Genomic DNA, 25,290 nt, shown 5'->3' on the forward strand with positions numbered 1-25,290 from the left:
TCGATTCCTCCGCCCCTCTCGGAGAGCCCGGCAAGCTACCGAGAGTATTAGATATGCCAGACACAGTAGCAACAAAGTCTCCAATAGAGACGTTACTGGGCCCGCTCGAGCAAATAGACGATCAATGGGAGGGCCTTTACCTTTTACCTTACATACTGAGGTAAATTTAGCCTCTTTTAGAAGTCATTGGATTGAATGTGTTTTTTTTTAAATTCATTAAGGTGCCTCTTTTTCTTGACTTTGTCCATTAATATTTATCCATATATGCCTTTGCAATAACTAGATTGTGAAAAGATAACAAGTGTTGTAACAATAATCCATTGTTTGAGGTGCTTGCAGTTGTCTTAAAAAATTAAAGTATTGGGTTTTTTTTCCAGAAAAAAATGATTTTTTTTATCAAGCAAATTTCCTCTCAGGAAGTTTATTCATGACACTATTTAATTTCCCTCCTAAAACATGGATTGTTCCATCAGTCTAACACAGCCCAGGATTTCTGTCTTCGTATTAAAAGATGAAGCTTAGAACTGGATCAATTGTCCCTTTCTCTTTTGATCGCCTCCCAGTTCAAAATGCTTGCACCTCTTAATGGCCAGCATTCTCTTAGATCTGCAGTTGGGCTCGACACATTCAAATATCAACACAATCTTCTTTGGAGTTTTAGCCTTCTTCCGGAAAATAGGCTTAGTTTGACCTCCGTAACCACTCTGCTTCCTATCATAACCACGCTTTCCCTGAGCATACAGAGAATCCTTGCCCTTCTTGTACTGTGTGACTTTGTGGGGCTGATGTTTGCCACATTTCTTACAAAAAGTCCGGCGGGTTTCGGTACGTTCACCATGCTTGCGGCAGCGGTGTCTGCGAGGAAAGGAATGATTTCTGAAGAATGGGTTATGTGGACAGGAAAATGAAGTGCTGAACATGGTTCAGAGGATAGCCAATTGAACAGTATGGCTACGAGTCTGAACAGGCCGCGGAAAAGCAGCATTAGGTTACTTGGATATTCAACTGTGGTGTAAAGAAAACCTGCCGGGAATAGAGATTCAGATGAATTCCAGATTGAATGAATGAATGAATGAATGGAACTTTCTGTAGTGGAGATAGCAATGATATCTGAAGTCTGGCTTCTGCGGACAGGAAAATGAAGAGCTGACGACTGTTGATTGGACAGCCAGTGAACAGAATGGCTTCAATTGTGAACAATCCGCTGAAAACCAGCATTGCATTACTTGGACATTCAACAGTGGTGTAACGAACGCCTACCAGGAGTGGATATTCAGATGCATTCCAGATTCGCAATGAATGAATGGAACATTCTGTAGTGGACTTTCAAATGATTCCTGAAGGCTGGGTCGTGTGGACAGGAAAAAGAAGAGTTAAACACTGTTGAGTCTATAGCCAATAAAACAGCATGGCTGCGAGTATGAAAAGGCCTCTGAAAACCAGTATTGGGGTACTTGCACATTCTCCAGTGGTGTAACGACAACCTGCCGGTATTGGAGATTCAGATGAATTCCATATTCACAGTGAATGAATGGAACATTCTGTAGTGGAGTTTACATTGATTTTTGTAGTCTGGATTGTGTGGAATGGAAAATATAGAGGTGACCAGTGTTGAGTGGATAGCCATTGAGCATCACGGCTTCAATTGTGAACAGACCACTGAAACCAGCATTGCGTTACTTGGACATTCACCAGTGGTGTAAGGAAAGCCTGATTGGAGTGCACATTCAGATTGTATGGAACATTCTGTAGTGGATATGCTGATGATTTCTGCAGGCTTGGTTGTGTGGACAGGAAAATGAAGATCTGACCAGCATTGAGTGGATAGAATATTGAACAGCACGTCTGCCAGTGTGAACATGCCGCTGAATACCAGCATTGGGTTACTTGGACATTCACCACTGGTGTCACGAAAACCTGCCTGGAGTGGAGATTCATATGAATTCCAGTTTCAGAGTGACTGAATGGAACATTCTGTATTGTAGGGTCCAATGTTCTCTTAGGTCTTGGTTGTGTGGATAGGAAAATGAAGAGCTGCCCAGGGTGGAAAGTGTAGCCAGTGATCAGCAGGGCTGCGAGTGTTAACAGGCTGCTAAGAACCAGCTTTCGGTTACTTGGACATTTACCAGTGGTTCAACAAAGACCTAACTGTAATACAGATTCAGATGAATTCCAGAATCTCAGTGAATGAATATAACGTTCTGTAGTGGAGATTTAAATGATTTCTGAAAGCTGGGTTGTGTGGACAGGAAAATGAAGAGCTGACGAGGGTTGAATCGATAGCCAATTGAACAGAACGGCTGCGAGTTTGAAAGGGCCGCTGAAAACCAGCATTGCGTTACTTGGACATTCACCAGTGGTGTAATGAAAAACTGCCGGAAGTGGATGTGGAGATGAATTCCGGATTCGCAGTGAATGAATGTAACATTCTGTACTGGAGATAACAATGATTTCTGAAGTCTGGGTTGTGTGGACAGGAAAATGAAGAGTTGACCAGGTTGAATCGATAACCAATTGAACAGAACGGCTGCGATTGTGAACAGGCCGCTGAAAACCACATTGGGTTACTTGTACATTTAAAAATAAATGGTGTAACGAAAGCCTGATTGGGGTGCACATTCAGATTAATTCCAGATACGCAATGAGTGAATGGAACATTCTGAAGTGGATATTCCAATGATTTCTGAAGTCTTGGTGTTGTGGACAGGAAAATAAAGAGCTGACCAGGGTTGAGTGGATAGCCAATTGAACAGAACGGATGCAACTGTGAACAGGCCGCTGAAAACGATCACTGGATTACTTGGTAATTCACCATTGGTGTAACGATACTGCCTGGTGTGAAGAGTCAGATGAATTTCAGATTCGCAATGAATGAATGAAACAATATGTAGTGGAGATTCCAATCTTCTCTGAAGCCTGGGTATTGTGGAAAGGAAATGAGAAGCTGACCAGGGTTGATTGCATAGCCAATCTAACAGCACTGCTCCGATTAGGAACAGGCCGCAACAAACCAGCATTGGGTTACTTGGACATTCACCAGTGGTGTAACGAAAACCTTCCGAGAGTGGATGTTGAGATGAATTCCAGATTCGCAGTGAATGTATGGAACATTCTGTAGTAGAGTTTCCAATGATTTCTGAAGGCTGGGTTGTGTGGACAAGAACATGAAGATCTGACCAGCATTGAGTGGATACCAATTGAACAGCACGTGTGCGAGTGTGAACATGCCGCTGAAAACCAGCATTGGGTTACTTGGACATTCAATAGTGGTGTAAGGAAAGACTGCCTGCAGTGCAGATTCCGATGAATTCCAAATTCGCTGTGAATGAATGGAACATTTTATATTGGAGATAACAATGATTCCTGAAGCATGGGTTATGTAGACCGGAAATTGCAGTGCTGAGCAGGGTTGAGTGGATAAGCAGTTGAACAGTATGGCTACGAGTCTGAACAGGCCGCTGAAAACCAGCATTGGGTTACTTGGACATTCATCAGTGGTGTAACGAAAACCTGCCGGGAGTAGAGATTCAGATGAATTCCAGATTTGCAGGGAATGAATCGTACTTTCTGTAGTGGAGATTACAATGATATCTGAAGTCTGGATTGTGTGGACAGCAAAAGGAAGATATGACCAGTGTTAAGTGGATAGCCAGTGAACAGCACGTCTTCGAGTGTGAATAACCCACTGAAAACCAGCATTGCGTTAATTGGACATTGACCGGCAGTGTAATGAAAGCCTGCTGGGAGTGGAGATTCAGATGAATTCCAGATTCGCAGTGAATTAATGGAAAATTCTGTAGTGGAGATTCCAATGATTTCTGAAGTCTGGATTGTGTGGACAAGAAAATGAAAAGCTGGCAGTGTTGAGTGGATAGCAAGTGAACAGCACGGCTTCGAGTGTGAACAGACCACTGAAAACCAGGATTGCGTTGCTTGGACATTCACCAGTGGTGTAACGAAAGCCTACCGGGATTGGATATTCACATGAATTACAGATTCGCAGTGAATGAATGGAACATTCTCTAGTGGAGATTCCAATGATTTCTGAAGTCTTGGTTGTGTGGATAGGAAAATGTAGAGCTGCCCAGGGTGGAAAGTATAGCCACTGAACATCAGGGTTGCAAGTGTGAACAGGCTGTTGAGAACCAGCTTTTGGTTACTTGGACATTTACCACTGGTTCAACAAAGACCTACCTAGAGTGCAGATTCAGATGTATTCCAGAATCGCAGTGAATGAATGGAACATTCTCTAGTGGAGATTTAAATGATTTCTGAAGGCTGGGTTGTGTGGACAGGAAAATGAAGAGCTCACAAGGGTTGAATTGATAGCTAAATGAACAGAACGGTTGTAGTTTGAAAGGGCCGCGGAAAATCATCATTGTGTTACTTGGACATTTTCCAGTGGTGTAAAGAAAAACTGCCTTTAGTGAAAGTTTAGATGAATTCTGGATTTGCAGTGAATGAATGGAACATCTTGAAGTGGAGATCACAATGACTTCTGAAGGCTGGGTTACGTGGACAGGAAAATTAAGTACTGAACAGGGTAGAGTGGATAGCCAATTGAACAGCATGGCTACGAGTCTGAACAGACCAATGAAAACCAGCATTGACTTACTTGGACATTCACCGTTGGTGTAATGAAAACCTGCCGGGAGTAGAGATTCAGATGAATTCCAGATTCGCAGGGCATGAATGGAAATTTCTGTAGTGAAGATTCCAATGATATCGGAAGTCTGGATTGTGTGGACAGCAAAATGAAGTGCTGATCAGTGTTAAGTGGATAGTCAGTGAACAGCATGGCTTCGAGTGTGAACAGAGCTGAAAAGCAGCATTGCGTTACTTTGACATTCACCAGTGGTTGTAACGAAAGCCTGCCTAGAGTGCAGATTCAGATTAATTCCAGATTCGCAGTGAATGAATGGAATATTTTGTAGTGGAGTTTCCAATGATTTCTGAAGGCTGGGTTGTGTGGACAGGAAAATGAAGAGCTGACCAGGGTTGAGTGGATAGCAAATTGAACAGCACGGCTGTGAGCGTGAAAAAACCACTGAAAACCAGCATTACTTTACTTGGACATTCACCAGTGGTGTAACGAAAGCCTGCCGGGTTTTGTTAGTGGAGATTCAGATGAATTCCTGATTCGCAGTTAATTAATGGAAGATTCTTTAGTGGCGATTCCAATGATTTCTGAAGGCTGGGATGTCTGGACAGGAAAATGAAGAGCTGGCCAGTGTTGAGTGGATAGCAAGTGAACAGCACGGCTTCGAGTGTGAACAGACCACTGAAAACCAGGATTGCATTACTTGGACATTCAGAGGTGGTGTAAGGAAAACCTGCCGAGAGTGGATGTTCAGATGAATTCCAGATTCGCAGTGAATGTTTGGAACATTCTGTAATAGAGATTCCTATGTTTTCTGAAGGGTGGGTTGTGTGGACAAGATAATTTCGATCTGACCAGCATTGAGGGTATAGCCAATTGAACAGCACTTCTGCAAGTGTGTGCATGCCTCTGAAAACCAGCATGGGGTAACTGGGACATACAATAGTGGCGTAATGAAAGACTGCCTGCAGTGCAGATTGCGATGAATTCCAATTTCACAGTGAATGATTGGGACATTCTGTATTGGAAATAACAATGATTTCTGAAGTCTGGTTTATGTGGACAGGAAAATGAAGTGCTGAACAGGGATGAGTGGATAGCCAATTGAATAGCACGGCTACGAGTCTGAACAGGCCGCTGAAAACCAGCATTAGGTTAACTGGACATTCACAAGTGGTGTAACAAAAACCTGCCGGGAGTAGTGTTTCAGATGAAATCCAGATTCGCAGTGAATGAATGGAACTTTCTGTAGTGGAGATTCCAATGATATCTGAAGTCTGGACTCTGGACAGCAAAATGAAGAGCGACCAGTGTTAAGTGGATAGCCAGTGAACAGCACGGCTTCGAGTGTGAACAAACCATTGAAAATCAGCATTGCTTTACTTGTATATTCACCAGTGGTGTAACGAAACCCTGCCGCGAGTGGATATTCAGATGAATTCTAGATTCCCAGTGAATGAATGCAACATTCTGCAGTGAATGAATGCAACATTCCAATGATTTCTGTAGGCAGGGATGTGTGGACAGGAAAATAAAGAGCTGACCAGGGTTGAGTGGATAGCCAATTGAACATCACGGCTGCGATTGTGAACAGGCCACTGAAAACCAGCTTTGGGTTACTTGGACATTGATTAGTATTGTAACAAAAGCCTGATTGGAGTGCACGTTCAGATTAATTCCAGATTCGCAATGCGATTGTGAAGAGGCCGCAAAAAACAAGCCTTTGGTTATTTGTACATTCACCAGTGGTGGAACGAAAACCTCCCGAGAGTGGATGTTCAGATGAATTCCAGATCCGCAGTTAATGTATGGAACATTCTGTAGTAGAGATTCCATTGATTTCTGAAGGATGGGTTTTGTGGACAAGAAATTTAAGATTTGACCAGCATTGAGGGGATAGCCAATTGAACAGCACGTCTGCGAGTGTGAGCATGCCTCTGAAAACCAGCATGGGGTTACTTGGACATAAAATAGTGGTGTACCGAAAGACTTCTGCAGTGCAGATTGAGATGAATTCCAAATTCGCAGTGAATGAATGGAACATTCTGTAGTTGAGATAACAATGATTTCTGAAGGATGGGCTATGTGGACAGGAAAATGAAGTGCTGAACAGGGATGAGTGGATAGTCAATTGAGTAGCACGGCTATGAGTCTGAACAGGCCACTGAAAACCAGCATTGGGTTACTTGGACATTCACCAGTGGTGTAACGAAAACTTGCCGGGAATAGAGATTCAGATGAATTCCAGATTCACAGTGAATGAATGGAACTTTTTGTACTGGAGATTCCAATGATATCTGAAGTCTGGACTGTATGGACAGCAAAAAGAAGAGCTGACCAGTGATAAATGGATAGCCAGTGAACTTCACTGTTTCGAGTGTGAACAAACCACTGAAACCAGCAACGTGTTACTTGGACATTCACCAGTGGTGTAACTAAAGCTTGCCGGGAGTGGATATTCATTTGAATTCCAGATTCGCAGTGAAGGAATGGAACATTCCGTAGTGGATATTTCAATGATTTCTGAAAGTTGGGTTGTGTGGACAGGAAAATGAACAGCTGACCAGCACTGAGTGGATAGAATATTGAACAGCACGTCTGTGAGAGTGAACATGCCGCTGAAAACCAGCATTTGGTTACTTGGACATTCCCCACTGGTGTAACAAAAACCTGCCTGGAGTGGAGAGTCAGATGAATTTCAGATTCAGAGTGACTGAATGGAACATTCTGCAGTCGAGTCTAAAGTTTTGGTTGTGTGAATAGGAAAATGTAGAGTTACCCAGGATGGAAAGTATAGCCAGTAAACTGCAGGGTTGCGAGTTTGAACAGGCTGTTGAGAACCAGCTTTCGGTTACATGAACATTTACCAGTGGTTCAACAAAAAACTGCCTGGAGTGCAGATTCTGATGTATTCCAGATTCGCAGTGAATGAATGGAACATTCTCTAGTGGAGATTTATATGATTTCTGAAGGCTGGGTTGTGTGGACAGGAAAATGAAGAGCTGACGTGGGTTAAATCGATAGCCAAATGAACAGAACGGCTGCGAGTTTGAAAGGGCCTCTGAAAACCAGCATTGCGTTACTTGGATATTCACCAGTGGTGTAACGAAAAGCTGCCGATAGTGGATGTTCAGATGAATTCCGGATTCGTAGTGAATGAATGGAACATTCTGTAGTGAATATGCCAATGATTTCTGAAGGCTGGGTTGTGTGGACAGGAAAATGAAGAGCTGACCAGCATTGAGTGGATAGAATATTGAACAGCACGTCTGCCAGTGTGAACATGCTGCTGAAAACCAGCATTGGGTTACTTGGACATTCACCACTGTTGTATAGAAAACCTGCCTGGAGTGGAGAGTCAGATGAATTCCAGATTCGGATTGACTGAATGGAACATTCAGTAGTGAAGAGTCCAATGATTTCTGAAGTCTTGGTTGTGTGGATAGGAAAATGAAGAGCTGCCCAGGGTGGAAAGAGCAGCTAGTGAACAGCAGGGCTGCGAGTGTGAACAGGTCGCTGATATCCAGCTTTCGTTTACTAGGACATTTACCAGTAGTTCAACAAAGACCTTCCTGGATTGCAGATTCAGGTGAATTGCAGATTCGCAGTGAATGAATGGAACATTCTGTAGTGGAGATAACAATGATTTCTGAAGGCTTGGTTGTGTGGACAGGAAAATGAAGAGCTGACCAGGGTTGAGTGGATAGGCAATTGAACAGCACAGCTGCGACTGTGAACAGGCCGCTGAAAATGATTAATGGGTTACTTGGTCATTCACCAGTGGTGTAACGAAACCTACTTGATGTGAAGACTCAGAAGAATTCCAGATTTGGAGTGACTGAATGGAACTTTCTGTAGTGGAGATTCCAATGATTTCTGAAGGCTGGAATCTGTGGACAGGAAAATGAAGAGCTGAGCAGGGTTCAGTGTATAGTCAATTGAACAGCACGGATGCAAGTGTGAACAGTCCGCTGAAAACTGGCATTGGGTTACTTTGTCATTCACCAATGGTGTAACGAACACTGCCTGGTGTGGAGGGTCTCATGAATTCCAGATTCGCAGTGAATGTATGGAACAATCTGTATTGGAGATTCCAATGATTTCTGTATGCTGGTTTGTGTGGACACGAAAATGAAGAGCTGACCGTGTTGAGTAGAAAGTCAATTGAACAGCATGGCTGCGGTTGTGAACAGGCCGCTGAAAACCAGCATTGGGTCACTTGGACATTCAACAGTGGTGTAACGAAAGCCTGCCGGGACTGGAAAGTGAGATGAATTCCAGATTCGCAGTGAATTAATGGAACATTCTGTACTGGAGATTCCACTGATTTCTGAATGCTGGTTTGTGTGGACAATAAAATGAAGAGCTGAGAAGGGTTGAGTGGATAACCAATTTAATAGCACGTCTGCAAGTGTGAACAAACTGCTGAAAAACAGCATTGCGTTACTTGGATTTTCATCAGTGGTGTAACAAAAACCTGCCATGGCAGGATGTTCAGATGAATTCCAGATTCGGAGTGAATGAATGGTACATTTTGTAGTGGAGATTTAAATGATTTCTGAAGTCTGGATTGTGTGGACAGGAAAATGAAGAGCTGACCAGTGTTGAGTAGATTGCCAGTGAACAGCACGGCTTCCATTCTGAAGAGATCACTGAAAACCAGCATTGCGTTACTTGGACATTCACCAGTGCTGTAACGAAAGCCTAACGAGAGTGCAGATTCAGATTAATTCCAGAATCGCAATGAATTAATGGAACATACTGTAGTGCAGGTTCCAATGACTTCGGAAGCCTGTGCGACGTCGAGAGGAAAATGAACATCTGACCAGCAATTATTGTATTGCCAATTTAATAGCACTACAGCGAGTGTGAACAGGACACTGAAAACCAACATTGGGTTACTTGCTCATTCAACAGTGGTTTAACAAAAACCTGTCTGGACAGTCAGATGAATTTCAGATTCGCAGTGAATATATGGTACAGTCTGTAGTGGAGATTCCAGTGATTTCTGAAGGCTGTGTTGGGTGGACAGGGAAAAGAAGAGCTGAGCAGGGTTGAATCGATAGCAAATGAAACAGCACGGCTGCGAGTATGAAAAGGTCGCTGAAAACCAGCATTGGGTTACTTGGACATTCACCAGTGGTGTTTCAAAAGCATGCCTGCAGTGCAGATTCAGATGAATTCCACACTCGCAGTGAATGAATTTAACATTCTGTAGTGCAGGTTCCAATGATTTCTGAAGGCTGGTCGATGTGGACAGGAAAATGAAGAGCTGACCAGCATTGAGTGTATTGCCAATTGAACAGCACGTCTGCGAGTGTGAACAGTCCGCTGAAAACCAGAATTGGGTTACTTCGACATTCACCAGTGCTGTAACGAAAGCGTAACGAGAGTGCAGATTCAGATTAATTTCAGAATCGCAATGAACGAATGGAACATACTTTGGTGGAGATTCCAATGATTTCTGAAGGCTGGATGATGTGGACAGGAAAATGAAGAACTGAACAGAGTTGAGTGGATAGCAAATTGAACAGCATGGATGCGAGTCTGAACAGGCCGCTGAAAACCAGCATTGGGTTACTTGGACATTCACTAGAGGCATAACGAAAATCTGCCGGTAGTGGAGATTCCGAAGAACTCCAGATTCGCAGAGAAGGAATGGAACATTCTGTAGTGGAGATTTCAATGTTTTCTGAAGGCTGAATTGTGTGGACAGGAATATGAACAGCTTATCAAGGTTGAGTGCATAGCCAATTTAACAGCACTGCTTGAGTGTGAACTGGCTGCTGAAAACCAGCTTGGACATTTGCCAGTGGTGTAACAAAAACCTGCTTATAGTGGATATTAAGATGAATGCCAGATTCACCGTTAATGAATGGAACATTCTGTATTGTAGATTCCAATGATTTCTGAAGGCTTGGTTTTGTGAACAGGAAAATGAAGAGTTGAACAGGGTTGAGTTTATAGTCAATTGAACAGCACGGCTGCGAGTCTGAACAAGCCGCTGAAAACCAGCATTGGTTTACTTGGACATTCACGAGTGGTGTAACGAAAACCTGCCAGGTGTGGAGATTCAGATGAATTCCAGATTCGCAGTGAATGAATGGAACATTCTGTAGTGCAGATTCCAATGATTTCTGAAGACTGAATTGTGTGGACACGAAAATGAATACCTGACCAGAGTTGAGTTGATAGGCAGTGAACAGCACAGGTACGAGTGTGAACAGACAGCTAAAAATCAGCATTGCGTTACTTAGACATTCACCAGTGGTGTAACAAAAACCTGCCGAGAGTGGAGATTCTGATGAACTCCAGAATCGCAGTGAATGATTGGAACATACTGTAGTGGATGTTCCAATGTTTTCTGAAGTCTGGGTTGTGTAGACAGGAATACGAATTGGTGACAGGGTTGACTGGATAGGCAATTGGACAGCAGGTCTGTGAGTGTGAACTGGCCCCTGAAAACCAGCATTGGTTTACTTGGACATTCACGAGTGGTGTAACGAAAAACTGCCAGGTGTGGAGATTCAGATGAATTCCAGATTCGCGGTGAATGAATGGAATATTCTATAGTGCAGTTTCCAATGATTTCTTAAGTCTGAATTGTGTGGACACGAAAATGAAGAGCTGACCAGAGTTGAGTTGATAGCCAGTGAATAGCACGGGTACGAGTGTGAACAGACCGCTGAAAAATCAGCATTGCGTTACTTGGACATTCACCAGTGGTGTAACGAAAACCTGCCTGGAGTGGAGTTTCAGTTGAATTCCAGATTCCCATTGAATGTGTGGAATATTCTGTAGTGGAGATTCAAATGATTTTTGAAGCCTGGTTTGTTTAGACAGGAAAATGAAGCGTTGACCAGGGTTGAGTGAATAGCCAATAGAAAAGCATGGCTGCGAATGTGAACAGGCCTCTGATAACCAGCATTGGGTTACTTGGACATTTAACAGTGGTGTATCGAAAACCTGCCTGGAGTGCAGAGTCAGATGAATTCCAGATTCGCAGTGAATGAATGGAACATTCTGTATTGGAGATTTCAATGATTTCTGAAGGCTGGGTTGTGTTGACAGGAAAATGAAGAGCTGAACAGGACTGAGTGGATATCCTATTGAACAGCACGGCTGCGAGTCTGATGAGGCCGCTGAAAACTGTGATTTCTGAATTCTGGATTGTGTGTACAGGAAAATGAAGAGCTGACCAGGGTTGAGGGGATATCCAATTAACAGCATGGCTGCGATTGTGAACAGGCCGCTGCAAACCAGCATTGGGTTCCTTGGACATTCTCCAGTGGTGTAACGAAAGCCTGCCTGGAGTGCAGTTTCAGATTAATTCCAGAATCGCAGTGAATGATTGAATCATTCTCTAGTGGAGAGTCCAATGATTTATTATGTCTGGGTTGTTTGCATAGCAAAATGAAGAGATGACCATGGTGGAGTGGATAGCCAGTGAACAGCAGGGCTGCAAGTGTGAACTGGCTGCTGAAATCCAGCATTGTGTTACTTGGACATTCACCACTTGTGTAAAAAAACCTGCCTGGAGTGGAGATTAGGATTAATTCCAGATTCGCAATGAATGTTTGTAACATTCTGTAGTGGAAATTCCAATGATTTCTGAAGTCTGGATTGTGTGGACAGGAAAATGAAGAGCTGGCCAGTGTTGAGTGGATAGCCAGTGAACAGCACGACTTCGAGTGAGAACATACTGCTGAAAACCAGCATTGTGTTACTTAGATATTCAGTAGTGGTGTAACCAAAACCTGGGTTGAGCGCAGATTCAGATTAATTGCAGATTCGCAGTGAATGAATGGAATGTTCTGTAGTGGAGATAACATTGATTTCTTTAGGCTGGTTTTTGTGGACGAGTAAATGAAGAGCTGACCTGGGTTGACTGGATAGCCAATTGAAAAACACGTCTGTGAGTGTGAATATGCCGCTGAATACCAGCATTGGGTTACTTGGTAATTCAGCAGTGCTGCAATGCAAACCTGCCTGTATTGGAGAGTTTGATGAATTCCAGATTCACCGTGAATGAATGGAACATTCAGTAGTGGAGATTCCAATGATTTCTGAAGGCTGGGTTATGTGGACAGGAAAAGAAGAGCTGACCATGGTTGAATCGATAACCAATAAAACAGCACGGCTGCGAGTATGAAAAGGCCGCTGAAACCCAGCTTTGGGTTACTTGGACATTCACCAGTGGTGAAACGAAAGACTGGCTGCAATGCAGATTCAGATGAATTCCAAATTCGCAGTGGATGAATGGAACATTCTGGAGTGGAGTTACCGATAATTTCTGAGGGTTGGGTTCTTTGTAAATGAAACTGTAGTGTGAACAGGCCGCTGAAAACCAGCATTGGGTTTCTTGGTCCTTCACCAGTGGTGTAAAGAAAGCCTGCTGGAGTGCAGTGGTGTAACCTTCACCAGTGGTGTAACGATAACCTGACTGGATTGGAGAGTCAAATGCTTTCCAGATTCACAGTGAATGAATGGAACATTTTGCATTGGAGATTCCAATGTTTTTTGAAGGCTGGGTTATATGGAGAGGAAAACTAAGATCTGAACAGGGTTGAGTGGATACCCAATTGAACAACACGGATGCGAGTCTGAACAGGCTGATGAAATCCAGCATTAGTTTACTTGGACATTCACGAGTGGTGTAAAGGAAACCTGCCAGGAGGGAAGAATCAGATGAATTCCAGATTCGCAGTGAATGAATGGGACATTCTGTAATGCAGATTCCAATGATTTTGAAGTCTAGATTGTGTGGACAGGAAAATGAAGAACTGACGTGTGTTCAGTTGATAGCCAGTGAACACGAGCTACGGCTACGAGTGTGAAGAGACCGCTGAAAACCAGCATTGCGTTACTTGGATATTCACCAGTGGTGTAAAGAAAGCCTGCTGGAGTGCAGATTCTGATTTATTCCAGAATCGCAGTGAATGAATGTAACGTTCTGTAGTGGAGAGTCCAATGATTTCTTAAGTCTGGGTTGTCTGCATAGCAAAATGAAGAGCTGACCAAGGTGGGTTGGATAGCCAGTGAACAGCAGAGCTGCGACTGTGAACTAGATGGTGAAAACCAGCTTTGGGTTACTTGGACTTTCATAAGTGGTGTAACAAAAACCTGCCCGGAGTGGAGATTTAGATGAATTCCTCATTCACAATGAATTAACGGAACATTATGTAGGGGAGATTTAAATGATTGCTGAATGCATGGTTGTGTGGACAATAAAATGATGAGCTGACCAGGGTTGAATCGATAGCCAATAGAAAAGCACGGCTGCGAGTATGAAAATGCCGATGAATACGAGCATTGTGTTACTTTTACATTCACCAGTGGTGTAACGAATACCTACCGAGAGTGGAGATTCATATGAATGCCAGATTGGCAGTGAATGAATGGAAAACTCTGTAGTGGAGATTCCAATGATTTCTGATATCTGGATTTTGAGGACAGTAAAATGAAGAGCTGACCAGTGTTGAGTGGATAGCCATTCAACAGTACGGATTCCAGTGTGAACAGACCACTGAAAACCAGCATTGCGTTCCTTGGACTTTCACCAGTGGTGTAACGAGAGCCTGACGAGAGTGCAGATTCAGATTAATTCCAGATTCGCAGTGAATTAATGGAACCTTCTGTAGTGGAGTTAAAAATGATTTCTGTAGGCTGGGTTGTGTGGACGGGAAAATGAAGAGGTGACGAGGATTGTGTGGATGGCTAGTTGAACAGCACGTCTGCGACTGTGAACAGGCCGCTGAAAGCCATCATTGATTTACTTGGACATTCACCAGTAGCGTAACGAAATACTGCCTGCAGTGCAGATTCAGATAAATTCCAGATTTGCAGTTAATGAATGGAACATTCTGTAGTGGAGATAACAATGATTTCTGAGGTCTGGATTATGTGGACAGGAAAATGATCAGCTAACTTGGGTTGAGTGGATAGCCAATTGAACAGCACTACTGTGAGTGTGAACAGGCTGCTGAAAACCAGCATTGGGTTACTTGCTTATTCATCAGTGGTGTAACGAAAACCTGCCTGGAGTGGAGAGTTAGATGAATTCCATATTCGCAGTGAATGAATGGAACAATCTTTAGTGGAGCTTCCAATGATTTCTAAAGGCTGGGTTGGGTGGACAAGAAAAAGAAGAGCTGACCAGGTTTGAATCGATAGCCAATAAAACAGCACGGCTGTGAGTATGAAAAGTTCGCTGAAATCCAGCATTGGCTCACTTGGACATTCACCAGTGGTGTAAGGAAAATCTGCATGGAGTGGAGATTTAGTTGAATTCGAGATTCGCATTGAATGTATGGAACATTCTGTAGTGGAGATTCCAATGATTTTTGAAATCTGTGTTTTATGGACAGGAAAATGAAGAATTGACCGGGGTTGAGTGGATAGCCAATTGAAAAGCATGGCGAAGATTGTGAACAGGCCACTGATAAAAAGAATTGGGTTCCTTGGACATTCAACAGTGGTGTATCGAAAATCTGCTTGTAGTGCAGTCAGATGAATTCCAGATTCGCAGTGAATGAATCAATCATTCTGTATTGGAGATTCCAACGATTTCTGAAGGTTGGGTTGTCTGGACAGGAAAATGAAGAGTTGACCAGGGTTGAATCGATAGCCAATTGAACAGCGCGCCTGTGAGTAAGAAAAGGCCGCTTAAAAATAGCATTGGATTATTTTGACATTCACCAGTGGTGTAACGAAACCTGCCTGGAGTGGAGATTCAGATGAATTTCATATGCGCAGTGAATGAATGGAACATTCTGTAGAGGAGTTTCAAATGATTTCTGAAGTCTGTTTTGTGTGGACAGGAAAATAAACAGCTGAACTGGTTTGAGTGGATAGCCAATTGAACAACACATCTGCTAGTGTGAACATGCCGCTGAAAACCATCATTGGCTAAGTTGGCATTCACAAGTGGTGTAACGAAAGTCTGCCTGCAGTGCAGATTCAGATGAATTTAAAATTCGCAGTGAATGCATGGAACATTCTGTAATGGAGATAACAATGATTTCTGTAGGCTGGGTTGTGTGGACGGTAAAATGAAGAGCTGACCTGGGTTGAGTGGATAGCGAATTGCACAGCACGGCTGCGAGTGTCAACAGGCCACTGAAAACCCGCATTGAGTTAATTGGTCATTCACCAGTGATGTAAAGGAAACCTGCCTGGAGTGGAGAGTCAAATGTATTCCAGATTCAAAGTGAATGAATTGAACATTCTGTAGTGGAGATTCTAATGATTTATGAAGGCTGGATGATGTGAACAGGAAAATGTAGGGATGAACAGTGTTGAGTGGATAGCCAATTTAACAGCACGGCTGCGAGTCTGAACAGGCCACTGAAAACCAGCATTAGGTTACTTGGACAATAACCAGTGTTGTAACGAAAGCCTGCCTGCAGTGGAGATTCAGATGAATTCCAGATTAGTAGTGAATGTAGGGAACATTCTGTAGTGGAGTTTCCGATGATTTCTGATGGGTGGCTTGCGTGGACAGGAAAATGAAGAGCTGACCAGTGATGAGTGGATAACCAGTTGAACAGCAATGCCGCAGTTCTGAACAGGCCGCTAAAAGCCAGCATTTGGTTCCTTGGACATTCACCAATGGTGAAATGAAAACCTGCCGGGAGTGGAGATTCAGATGAATTCTAGATTCGCAGTGAATTAAAGTAACATTCTGGTAGTGGAGATTCCAGTGATTTCTGAAGACTGGGTTATGTGGACAGGACAATGAAGAGCTGAACAAGGTTGAGTGGATAGCCAATTTAACAGTACTACTGCGAGTGTGAACAGGCCACTGAAAATCAACTTTTGGTTACTTGGTCATTCAGCAGTAGTGTAAAGAAAACCTGTCTTTAGTGCAGAGTCCTATGAATTTCAGATTCGTAGTGAATGTATGTAACAATCTGTAGTGGAGATTCCAATGATTTCTAAAGGCTGGGTTGGGTGGACAGGAAAAAGAAGAGCTGACCAGGTTTGAATCGATAGCCAATAAAACAGCACGGGCTGGAGTATGAATAGGTCGATGAAAACCAGCATTGTGTTACTTTGACATTAACCAGTGTTGTAACGAAAGCCTGCCTATAATGCAGATTCAGATAAATTCAAGAATCGCAATGAAAGATTGGAACATTCTGTAGTGGAGAGTTTTCTTATGTCTGGATTGTTTGCATAGCAAAATGAAGAGCTGACCAGGGTGGAGTGGATAACCAGTGAACAGCAGGGCTGCAAGTGTTAACTGGCTGCTGAAAACCAGCATTTGGTTACTTGGACATTCACCAGTGGTGGAATGAAAACCTGTCTGGACTGGAGATTCAGATGAATTTATGATTAGCAGTGAATTTACGGAACATTCTGCAGTGGAGGTTCCAATGATTTCTAAAGGATGGGTTGTGTGAACAGGAAAAGGAAGAGTTGACCAGGGTTCATTCGATAGCCAATCGAACAGCATGACTGGATTGTGAACAGGCCGCTGAAAACCAGCATTGGGTTTCTTGGACATTCAACAGCGCTGTAACGAAAACGTGCCTTGAGTGCAGAGTCAGATGAATTCCAGATTCGCAGTGAGTGAATGGAACACTTTGTAGTGGAGAATCCAATTATTTCTGAAGTCTGGACTGTGTGGACAGGAAATGAAAAGCTGACCAGAGTTGAGTGGATAGCCAGTGAACAGCACGGCTTCGAGTGTGAAAAGACCACTGTAAACCAGCATTGCGCTACTTGGACATTCACCAGTGGTGTAACGAAATACTCCCTGGATTGGAGAGTCAGATGAATTCCAGATTCGATGTGAATGAATGGAACATTCTGTAATGGAGGTTAAAATGATTTCTGAAGGCTGGGTGATGTGGACAGGAAAACGAAGAGCTGACCAGGCTTGAGTGGATAGCCAATTGAACAACATGGCTGCGAGTCTGTACAGGATGCTGAAAACCAGCATTGGGTTACTTGGTAACTCACCAGTGGTATAACGAAAGCCTGCCTGGATTGAAGATTCAGATCCAGTTTTGAGTGGATAGCTAGTGAATAGCAGGGCTGCAAGTGGCAACAGGCTGCTGAAAACCAGCTTTGGGTTATTTGGACATTCACCAGTGGTTTAACAGAGATCTGCATTTAGTGGAGATTGAGATGAATTCAAGATTCGCAGTGAATGAATGGAACATTATGTAGTGGAGATTTCAATGATTTCTGAAGGCTGAGTTCTGTGTACAGGAAAATGAATAGCTGACCAGGGTTGAATCGATAGCCAATTGAAGAGCGAGTGTGAAAATGAGGCTGAAAACCAGAATTGTGTTACTTGGACATTCAATGGTGTTGTAACGAAAACCTGGCAGGTGTGGAAAGTCAGATGAATTCCAGACTCGCAGTGAATGAATGGAACATTCTATAATGGAGATTCCAATGATATCTGAATGCTCGTTTGTGTGGACAGGAAAATGAAGAACTCATCAGGGTTGAATATGTAGCCAATTAAAGAGAACGGCTGCGAATATGAAAAGCCCGCTGAAAACCAGCATTGTGTCACTTGGGTATTCATCAGTGGTGTAACGAAAAGCAGCCTGGAGTGGAGCGTCAGATGAATTCCAGATTCGCAGTGAATGAATGGAACATTATCTATTGGAGAGTTCAATCATTTCTGAAGTCTGGGTTGTGTGGAAAGGAAAATGAAGAACTGACCGGTGTTAAGTGGATAGCCAGTGAACAGCAGGGCTGTGAGTGGGAACAGGCTGCTGAAAACCAGCTTTGGATTATTTAGACATTCACCAGTGGTGTAACAAAAGCCTACCTGGAGTAGAGATTCAAATTAATTCCAGATTACAGTGAATGAATGGAACATTCTCTATTGGAGATAACAATGTTTTCTGAGTGATGGGTTGTGTGGACAGTAAAATGAAGAACTGACCATGGTTGAATTGATAGCCAGTTGAACACCACGTCTGCGAGTATGAAAAAGCCGCTGAAATCCAGCATTGGGTTACTTGGACATACACCAGCGGTGTAACGAAAGCCTACCCGGATTGGAGATTCAGATGAATTCCAGATCCGCAGTGAATGAATGGAACATTCTGTAGTGGAGAAAACAATGATTTCTGAAGGCTGGGTTGTGTGGATAGGAAAATGAAGAGCTAACCAGTGTTTAGTGGATGGCAAATTGAATAGCACGGCTGTGAGTGTGAACAGGCCACTGAAAACCAGCATTGGGTTACTTGGACATTAACCAGTGGTGTAACGAAATCCTGCCTGGAGTGGAGATTCAGATGAATTCCAAATTCGCATTGAATGAATGGAACGTTCTGTATGGAGATTCAAATGATTTCATAAGGCTGGGCTGTGAGGACAGGAAATTGAAGAGCTGACCAGCATTGCGTGGATAGTCAATTGAAAAGCACGTTTGCGAGTATGAATAGACCGCTGAAAACCAGCATTGGGTTACTTAGACATTCACCAGTTGTGTAACGAAAACCTGCCGGTAATGGAGATTCCAATGAATTCTAGATACACAGTAAATGAATGGAATATTCTGTAGTGGAGATTCCAAAAATTATTGAATTCTGAATTGTGTGGACAGAAAAATGAAGAACTGACCAGTATTGAGTGGATAGGCAATTGAACAGCGAGGCTGTGAGTGTGAACAGACCGCTGAAAACCAGTATTGCGTTACTCGTATTTTCACCAGTGGAGTAATGAAAGCCTGCCTGGAGTGCAGATTCAGATTAATTCCCTATTCTCAGTGAATGAATGGAACATTCAGTAGTGGAGATTCCAGTGATTTCTGAAGGGTGGGCTGTGTGGACAGGAAAATGAAGAGCTGACCAGGGTTTAGAGGATAGCCAATTGAACAGCATGTCTGCGAGTGTGAACATGCCACTGAAAACGAGCATTAGGTTACTTGGACATTCAAGAGTGGCGTAACGAAAACCTGCCTGGAGTGGAGAGGCTGATGAATTCCAGATTCTCAGTGAATGAATGGAACATTCTTTGCTTTAGATTCCAATGATTTCTGAAGGTTTGGTGATGTGGACAGGAAAATGCAGAGCTGAACAGGTTTGAGTGGATAGCCAATTTAACCGCATGGCTGCGAGTCTGAACAAGCCGCTGAAAGCAGCATTGGGATACTTGAACATTCTCCAGTGGTGTAACGAAAACCTGCCTGTATTGGAGAATCCACTGAATTCCAGATTTGCAGAGAATGAATGGAACATTCTGTAGCGCAGGTTCCAATGATTTCTGAAGTCTGGGTTGTGTGGACAGGAAAATGAAGTGCTGACCAGTGTTTAGTGGATAGCCAATTGAACAGTAGGGCTGTCATTGTGATCAGGCCGCTGAAAACCGCATTGGGTTATTTGGACATTCAAAGGCAGTGTAACGAAAACCTGCCTTGAGTGCAGAGTCAGATGAATTCCAGATTCGCAGTGAGTGAATGGAACATTCTGTAGTGGAGTTTTAAATGGTTTCTGAATGCTAGGTGGTGTGGACAGGAAAATGAAGAGCTGGCTAGGGTTGAATCGAAAGCCAGTAGAACAGTAAGGCTGCGAGTCTGAAAAGGAGACTGAAAACCAGCATTGTGTTACTTGGACATTCAACAGTGGTGTAACGAAAACCTGGCAAGAGTGGAGAGTCAGATGAATTCCAGATTCGCAGTGAATGAATGGAACATTCTATAATGGAGATTTCAATGATTTCTGAAGGCTCTTTGGTGTGGAAAGGAAAATGGAGTGCTCACCAGTGATGAATCGATAGCCAATTGAATAGAACAGCTGTGAGTATCAAAAGGCCGCTGAAAACCAGCATTGCGTCACTTGGACATTCACCAGTGGAGTAACGGAAACCTGCCTGGAGTGGACAGTCAGATGAATTCCAGATTCGCAGTAAATGAATGGAACATTCTGTAATGGAGAGTCCAATGATTTCTGAAGTCTGGGTTCTGTGAACAGGAAAATGAAGAGCTGACCAGTGTTAAGTGGATAGCCAGTGAACAGCAGGGCTGAGAGTGGGAAAAGGCTGCTGATAACCAGCTTTGGGTTTCTTGGACATTCACCAGTGGTGTTGCAAAGGCCTACCTGGAGTAGAGATTCAGATTTATTCCAGATTTGCAGTGAATGAATGGAACATTTTGTAGTGGTGATAACAATGTTTTCGGAAGGCTGGGTTGTGTGAACATTAAAAGGAAAAGCTGATAATGGTTGAATCGATAGCCAGTTGAACACCACATCTGTGCGTATGAAAAAGCCGCTGTAAACCGGCATTGAGTTACATGGACTTTCTGCAGAGGTGTAATGAAAGCCAGTGTTAAGTTACAATGATTTCTGAAGTCTGGTCTGTGTGGAAAGGAAATGAAAATCTGACCAGTGTTGAGTGCATAGCCAGTGAACAGTACAGCTTTGAGTGTGAACAGACCGCTGAAAACCAGCATTTCGCTACTTGGACATTCACCAGTGGTGTAACGAAAGCCTGCCTGGAGTGCAGGTTCAGATTGTTTCCAGATTCGCATTAAATGAAAGGAACGTGATGTAGTGGAGAATCCAATGGTTTCTAAACGCTGCGTGATGTGGAAAGGAAAAGATAGAGCTGAAAAGGGATGAGTGGATAGCCCATTGAACAGCACGGCTGCGTGTCTGAACAGGCCGTTGAAAACCAGCATTGGGTTACTGGGACATTCACCATTGGTATAACGAAAACCTGACTGGAGAGCAGAATCAGATTAATTCCACATTCGCAGTGAATGAATGGAACATACTGTAGTGGAGGTTCCAATGATTTCTGTATATCTGGGTGGTTTAGACAGGAAAATGAAGAGCTAACCAGGGTTTAGGGGATGGGAAATTGAACAGCAGAGCTGTGAGTGTGAACAGGCTGCTGAAAATCAGCATTGGGTTACTTTGTCATTCACCAGCTTTGTAACGAAAACCTGCCTGGAGTGGAGAGTCAGATGAATTCCAGATTCGCAGTGAATGTATGGAACGTTCTGTAGTGGAGGTTCCAATGATTTCTGAAGTCTGGGTGGTGTGGAGAGGAAAACGCAGAGCTGACCAGTGTTGTGTGAATAGCCAATTGAACAGCACATCTGCGACTGTGAAAATGCCGGAGAAAACCAGCATTGGGTTACTTGGACATTCAACAGTGGTGAAACGAAAACCTGCCTGGAGTGGAGAGTAAGATAAATACCAGAATCACAGATAATGAATGGAACATTCTGTAGTAGAGATTTCAATGATTTCAGAAGGCTGGGTGATGTGAACAGGAAAATGTAGAGCTGACCAATATTGGTTGGATAGCCAATTGAACAGCACAGCTGCGATTGTGAACATGCTGCTGAAAACCAGCATTGCGTTACTTGGACATTCAACAGTGGTGTAACGAAAACCTGCCTGGAGTGGAGAGTAAGATAAATACCAGAATCACAGATAACGAATGGAACATTCTGTAGTAGAGATTTCAATGATTTCAGAAGGCTGGGTGATGTGAACAGGAAAATGTAGAGCTGACCAGTATTGGTTGGATAGCCAATTGAACAGCACAGCTGCGATTGTGAACATGCTGCTGAAAACCAGCATTGCGTTACTTGGACATTCAACAGTGGTGTAACGAAAACCTGCCCTGAGTGGAGAGTCAGATGAATTCCAGATTCGCAGTGAATGTATGGAACGTTCTGTAGTGGAGGTTCCAATGATTTCTGAAGTCTGGGTGGTGTGGAGAGGAAAACGCAGAGCTGAACAGGCTTAAGTGGATAGCCAATTGAACAGCACAGCTGCGATTGAGAACATGCTGCTGAAAACCAGCATTGTGTTACTTGGACATTCACCAGTAGTGTAACGAAAAGCAGCCTGGAGTGGAAATTCAGATGTATTCCAGATTCGCAGTGAATGTATGGAACATTCTGTAGTGGAGTTTCCAATGATTTCTGAAGTCTGTGTGGTGTTGACAGGAAAATGAATATCTGACCAGGCTTGAGTGGATAGCCAATTGAAATGCACGGCTGCAAATCTGAACAGGACGCTGAAAACCAGCATTGTCTTACTTGGACATTCACCAGTGGTATAACGAAAACCTGCCAGAAGTGCAGATTCCGATGAATTCCAGATTCACAGTGAATGAATGGAACATTCTGTAGTGGAGGTTCCAATGATTTGTGATGTCTGGGTTGTGTGGAAAGTAAAATGCAGAGCTAAACAGGGTTGAGTGGATCGCCAATTGAACAGAACGGCTGCGAATCTGAGCAGGCCACTGAAAACCAGCATTAGGTTACTTGGACATTCAACAGAGGTGTTAAAAAACCTGACTTGAATGCAGAGTGAGATGAATTCCAGATTCACAGTGAGTGAATGAAACATTTTGTAGTGGAGAATCCAATAATTTCTGAAGTCTGGATTGTGTGGAAAGGAAATGAAAAGCTGACCAGTGTTGAGTGGATAGCCAGTGAACAGCACGGTTTCGAGTGTGAACAGACCACTGTAAACCAGCATTGCGCTACTTGGACATTGACCAGTGATGTAACGAAAGCCTGCCTGGAATGCAAGTTCAGATTAATTCCAGATTCGCAATGAATGATTGGAACGTTCTGAAGTGGAGAATCCAATGATTTCTGAAGGCTGCGTGATGTGGACAGGAAAATGAAGAGCTGAAAATGGTTTAGTGGATAGCTAATTGAACAGCACGTCTGCGAGTGTGAACATGCCGCTGAAAACGAGCAGTGTGTTTTTCGTGGACATTCCCCAGTGGTGTAACAAAAGCCTGCAGGGAGTGGAGAATCAGATGAATTCCAGATTCGCAGTGAATGAAAGGAACATTCTGTAGTGGAGATAACAATGATTTATGAAGGCTGGGTTGTATGGACAGGAAAATGAAGAGCTAACCAGGGTATAGTGGATGGCAAATTGAATAGCACGGCTGCGAGTGTGAACAGTCCGCTGAAAACCAGCATTGGGTTACTTGGGCATTCACTAGTGTTGTAACTAAATCCTGCCTGGAGTGGAGAGTCAGATGAATTCCAGATTCGCAGTGAATGAATGGAACTTTCTGAAGTAGTGATTCCAATGTTTACTGAAGTCTGAATTGTGTGGACAGGAAAATGAAAAGCTGACCAGCATTGAGTGGATAGCCAATTGAACAACATGGCTGCGAGTGTGATCAAACCGCTGAAAACCAGCATTGGATTACTTAGACATTCACCAGTGGTGTAACCAAGCACTGCCTCAGTGCAGATTCAGATGAATTCCAAATTTGCAGTGGTAAAAGTTAAGGTAAAGGCCCTCCCGTTGATCGTCGATTTGCTCGAGCCGGCCCAGTAACGTCTCCATTGGAGACTTTGTTGTTACTCTGTCTGGCAAACCGAATACTCTCGGTAGCTTGCCGGGCTGTAATATTCTGTAGTGGAGATAACAATGATTTCTGAAGTCTGGATTTTGTGGACAGGAAAATGAAGTGCTGACCAGGGTTGTGAGGATAGCCAATTGAACAGCACGTCAGCGAGTGTGAAAAGGCCTCTGAAAACCAGCATTGGGTTATTTGGACATTCAACAACGGTGTAACGAAAACCTGCCTTGAGTTCAGAGTCAGATGAATTTCAGATTCGCAGTGAATGAATGGAACATTCTGTAGTGGAGATTCCAATGATTTCTGAAGTCTGGATGGTGTGGAGAAGATGATGAAGAGCTGACCAGGGTGGAGTGGATAGCCAATTTAACAGAATGGCAGCGATTGTGAACAGGCTGCTGAAAACCATCATTAGGGTAACTTGTACATTAAACAGTGTTATAATGAAAGACACCCTGGAGTGCAGATTCAGATTAATTCCAGATTCGCAGTGAATGAATGGAACAATCTGTAGTGCAGATTTCAATGATTTCTGAATTCTGGGTTGTGTGGACAGGAAAATGAAGAGCTGACCAGCATTGATTGGATAGCCAATTGAACAGCACGTCTGCGAGTGAGAACATGCCGCTGAAAACCAGCATTGGGTTACTTGGACATTCAGCAGTGGTGTAATGAAAGCCTGCCTCAGTGCATATTCAGATGAATTCCAGATTCGCAGTGAATGAATGGAACATTCTGAAGTGGAGTTACCAATAGTATCTAAAGGTTGGGTGATGTGAACAGGAAAATGAAGAGCTGAACAAAATTGAGTGGATAACCAACTGAACAGCACCGTTGCGAGTCTGAACAGGCTGCTGAATACCAGCATTGGCTTACCTGGACAATCAGCAGATGTATAACGAAAACCTCCCAGTAGTGGAGATTCAGAAGAATTCCAGATTCGAAGTGGATGAACGAAACATTCTGTAGTGGAGATTCCAATGATTTCTGAAGGCTGGGCTGAGTGGACAGTAAAATGAACAGCTGACCAGTTTTGATTGAATAGCTAGTGAATAGCAGGGCTGCGAGTGGGAACAGGCTGCTGAAAACCAGCTTTGGGTTACTTGGACATTCCCCAGTGGTGTAAAAGAGATATGCCTTCAGTGGAGATTCAGATGAATTCTAGATTCGCAGTGAATGAATGTAACATTCTGTGGTGGATTTTTAAATGACTTCTGAAGGCTGGGTTCTGTGGACAGGAATATGAAGAGCTGACTAGGGTTGAAGCGAAAGTCAATTGAACAGCAACGCACGAGTATGAAAAGGAGGCTGAAAACCAGCATTGTGTTACTTGGACATTCAACAGTGGTGTAATGAAAACCTGGCAAGAG

At 43.4% G+C, this 25,290-nt stretch overlaps 1 pseudogene; it reads right to left on the minus strand.

Annotated features, from left to right (window-relative positions):
* Window positions 1-395: 395 nt before the first annotated feature.
* On the minus strand, window positions 396-865 carry LOC130039187 (60S ribosomal protein L36a-like; annotated as a pseudogene).
* Window positions 866-25,290: the final 24,425 nt, after the last annotated feature.

Source organism: Sorex fumeus, unplaced genomic scaffold (assembly GCF_029834395.1).
Source record: "Sorex fumeus unplaced genomic scaffold, SorFum_2.1 ptg000083l, whole genome shotgun sequence".
Classification (NCBI taxonomy): domain Eukaryota; kingdom Metazoa; phylum Chordata; class Mammalia; order Eulipotyphla; family Soricidae; genus Sorex; species Sorex fumeus.